Genomic DNA, 3,817 nt, shown 5'->3' with positions numbered 1-3,817 from the left:
TGGGGGCACAGGGAGGGGATGGGGGCACAGGGGCACAAGGTGTCCCCCCACGGTGCCAGCGCTGTCTCTGCTCCTCCTGCAGGGTTCCTGTCTATGGCACCGCAGAGTGCGTGTACCTGGCTGAGAATCATTTCGGGAGCCTTCCCTGCACCAATCTACTGCCCTTTGTCTGCAGCAAAGCCCAAACTCGTCTGTGATGGGATGGACAAAGCTCCTTCTCTGTGCTGGGCTCTCTCAGCTCCTCCTCTTCCCCCCAGCACGGGGATTTCCTACCTCAGCCGCAGGTCGGCCTTGTGCTGACCTCAGGGTCGGTTCTAACTGTCCCCGTGCCCTGTCTGGGGTCACCTCAGGGTCTGCTCTCAGTGTGCCCAGTGCCCTGTCAGGGATCACCCAGTGCTGCTTTGTAGGGTCACCCCAGTGCCTGCTCTCAGTGTCCCCTCAGTGTCAGCTATCCGTGTCCCCTCTGTGTCCCCTCAGTGCCCGCTCTCAGTGCCCCTCTCAGTGTCCCCTCTGCAGCTTTCAGTGTCCCCTCAGTGTCCCCTCAGTGCCCGCTCTCCAGATGAACCTGCAGGAGGATTTGATGTTGTGGAAGTTCCTCTGTGCCTCTCTAGACTGGCGCTGGGGTTTTCTTGCTCCTTCTGGAACCATCCCTGAACTCAGCGGTTTCTCTTACACTTTGTAGTTACACACACTAACCCTGTCCATGGATATGGATTCATATCCCAGTGGGTAGAGCCCCGAAAGCTGAGCTGCTTTAGGAATGGGACCTCGGTTGGGATAAGGTACCCCCACCGGGGCCATTCCCTCAAGGGTTGGATTTGATCCCTGAGTGCCCCGTTCAAGTGAGAGGATTCTGGGGGAGGTCCTTTTGTCACTGCCATCAGAATTTACAATGCCAATGGAGCCGTTATAATTTTATACTTTATAATTTTGATATTTTGTAATAGACTATTGTGAATCCTCCCATTGTCTCTGGTGTCCCTTGGCCCCGGCAGCCCCATCCCTTCCCCTGCTCCCCATCCCTCGTTCCATCCCGGCTGGAGGAGCCTCGGAGCTGCCGTGGGGGCCGTGGGGCTGCGCCCCGAGCCGGGGCCCCTTCCCAGTGCTCCCAGTCTGGTCCCGCCCCGAGCCGTTGCCCCTTCCCAGTGCTCCCAGTCTGGTCCCGCCCCGAGCCGGGGCCCCTTCCCAGTGCTCCCAGTCTGGTCCTGGCCCGAGCAGGGTCCCCTTCCCAGTGCTCCCAGTTTGCCCCTCCACCCTGGAGCAGCCAGCGAGGGCTTCAGCTGGGCCGGCACAGAGGCGCTGCTGGGGGTGCCACCTCAGTTTGGTTCGGTTCGATCTTCCCGACCTCGACAAAAACGATTTTGGGATTTTTCTCCCAGAACCCCGTCCCTTCCTCCGCTCAGCCCGAGCGATTTGGGGCCGTTTTCTCATTTTGGGGGAAATGGAAGCGCTGTGGGGCTGAGGGGAACAGGCGCTGCCCAATCAGCACGCGAGAATGAGGAGTGGCGGGAGATTCAGCCAATGGGAGCGAAGGGCGGGCTTTGCCCGGGGTCCGTGAGGGGCGCGGAGTTCGCCTGAGGGGCTCTCAAAATGTCCCAAATGGAGAGGAACGGGCTGGGAACGTCCCGGGCCGGGCAGGAGTCCCGGGAACCGCTGTGTGTGAGTCCGGGATGGAGCGGGGATCCCCCTACAGCCCCGGCAGGAGCCCGGGCCGGAGCAGGGGATGCCTGAGAGAGGTCCCGAAGGTCTCTGAAGGAAGCGCTGTTCGATCCCTCACGGAAGGAAAGCCCGGCCCTGAGGCGCGGGGGAGCCGCTCCGGCCCCGTCAGGAGCACCGCAGGATGGTTCCGGGCAGGGGCGGGAGCGGGAGCCGGGCGGCGGCGGGGATGAATCCCGGCACGGGGAGGGAGAGGAAGGAGAAAGGGCCGGGGCCGCCCGCGGTGTCCGATCCCCGGGGAGCGGCGGCGAGCGGGGACCTTTGGAACCGCCCCGAGGGGTTTGTGCGGCCCCGGTCCTTGAAGGAGCCGCTCCGCGGGACGGGCAAGATAAAGAATAAAGAATAAAATAAATGATCTAAAAGATGCACCGAGGGGTCTCGGCCGCCCCGTGGAGGGTTTGGGGTGTCCCGGAGCGGATCGGAGCGATCAGAGATCGCCATCCAGCACTGCCCGCGGATCCTGGCAGTTGTTACGAGGCGGGTCCGAGAGGAGGAGGATCAGCATTTACAGATCTCGGACTGCAGGCGGGGACAGTTCCGATTCTGTCCGGGGCACTCAGACCCTTCGAACCCGGCACTGAGCCCATGAGGGCTCTCCCATTTCCCTCACGGGATCGCCCTGGCTTTTCTTTTGGAGAAAAACCTCACAACAGGCTCGGGTCACGCACAAACCCCACAAGAGCCCTGGACAGCGCTGATCAGAGCAGCCGAGCAATCCCATCTGTGATGGCAATTTACTGTCACAGCCCGGCTCCTCCATCCCCCCAGGCTCTGTCGCGGCCCCGGTCAGAGTTTGGTGGCTTCTCTCTGGCAGATCCATTTTAAACTCGAGCCGCACTCCTGAGGGGCGATGCTGTTTCCCTTGATCACCCCACATTGTCCAGGTGTCTCCCCAGAGTCCATCTGGAGCCTGCGGGTGCAGGAAGGAGCCGGGTCACCCCCGGTCCCTTGGTTCCCCCAGCCCTGCCCCAGCCCCTCCCCAGCGCTCACCGGGTCTGGTCCAGGCGGGATCCGTTCAGCCACATCCAGCCCATCCCAGTCTGGGGCACCCAGAGCCCGATCCAGAAGCCGCGCCCGGGTTTTTGCAGGGTTTCATTGAGGATTTCCTGGGCAAGGAGCAGTGAAATCGCGGTTTTGGTCACCCCACAACGGGCTCCGTCCTCATCCCGGGACTGAGCCCTACCCGTGACCCCACAGGCATTCGGGAGGACTTGGCCATGGGATGGGGGCTGATCCCGGGATTTTGGGAAGCCCCTCACCATTCCCGGGGTACCGCCAGCTCCGGGTCCATCCCACCCCTCTGTCCCCACCATTCCCTCACCAGCTCATCCCGATCCCGGGATTTTGGGAACCCCCTCACCCCTCTCGGGGTGCCCCCAGCCCCGGGTCCATCCCACCCCCCTGACCCCACCATTCCCTCACCAGCTCATCCCGATCCCGCGGCTGCAGCAGCTCTGCCCCGCGATCCCCGCAGTCCTCCTGGCTCTTGTTCCATGATCTGAATTCCCTAGAGACCCAGTAGCACTTGGTCCCGTTCAGTGTCCATCCACAGGGGCAGAACCTGCATCCCTCAGCCCCTGGAAAACGGGATCAGAGCCGGCTCAGGTCACCGAGTCCCCACCCGGTCCCCGGGGACCCTCTGAGCTGCCCTCGGGGCTCCGGTCTGGGAGTGCCCCGAGATTTCGGGAAATCTTTGGGACGGAGACGCCTCGGGGCTGTTACCGGGTGAGCGTGGCGGGCACAGAGCTTCCCTCAGCTCCCTCAGGAGGCTCTCCCGGCTGCTGTTGGTGTCTCCAACATTCCCAATCCCGATCCCGCCGCTTCCCGAACTCTGCGGCTGCCGCTGGAGAACTGCAGGGGAAGGGAGGCTGAGCAGGGACAGGACCTGGCCCGGCCCGGCCCCTTTTGGGTCGGGCTCTGCAGCGCTGAGCTCAGAGCTGTCCCCTCCACGGTGACAGGATGTGGCACCCCCCGAGGTGTCACCGTGTCTCGGGTGCCACCGCAGAGAGCCCCGGAGCCTCTGCCCCCCCTCCTGCAGCCCCGAGGGGCCCGAGCCCAGGCTGGGGGGGCTGCTCAGAGCCCCCTGCCCGCCTCGGGAACA

At 63.6% G+C, this 3,817-nt stretch overlaps 1 long non-coding RNA gene across 1 annotated transcript in view; it reads right to left on the bottom strand.

The window, feature by feature from the left end:
* Window positions 1-3,139: 3,139 nt before the first annotated feature.
* LOC130587443 (uncharacterized) overlaps window positions 3,140-3,817 on the bottom strand; it is a 1,122-nt gene continuing 444 nt past the window's right edge. Inside the window, exons 2-3 of the long non-coding RNA XR_008966796.1 lie at window positions 3,439-3,567; window positions 3,140-3,293 (exon numbers count right to left, since the gene is read on the bottom strand). This is a non-coding gene — a long non-coding RNA (uncharacterized LOC130587443). The remainder of the gene's footprint in view (window positions 3,294-3,438; window positions 3,568-3,817) is intronic.

This window comes from Malurus melanocephalus, unplaced genomic scaffold (assembly GCF_030028575.1).
Source record: "Malurus melanocephalus ecotype Western Australia unplaced genomic scaffold, MMel_1.1 scaffold_1913, whole genome shotgun sequence".
NCBI classification, from domain to species: Eukaryota; Metazoa; Chordata; class Aves; order Passeriformes; family Maluridae; genus Malurus; species Malurus melanocephalus.
The sequence above is the reverse complement of the archived record's forward strand: the minus strand, read 5'-3'. Positions and strand labels throughout refer to the sequence as shown.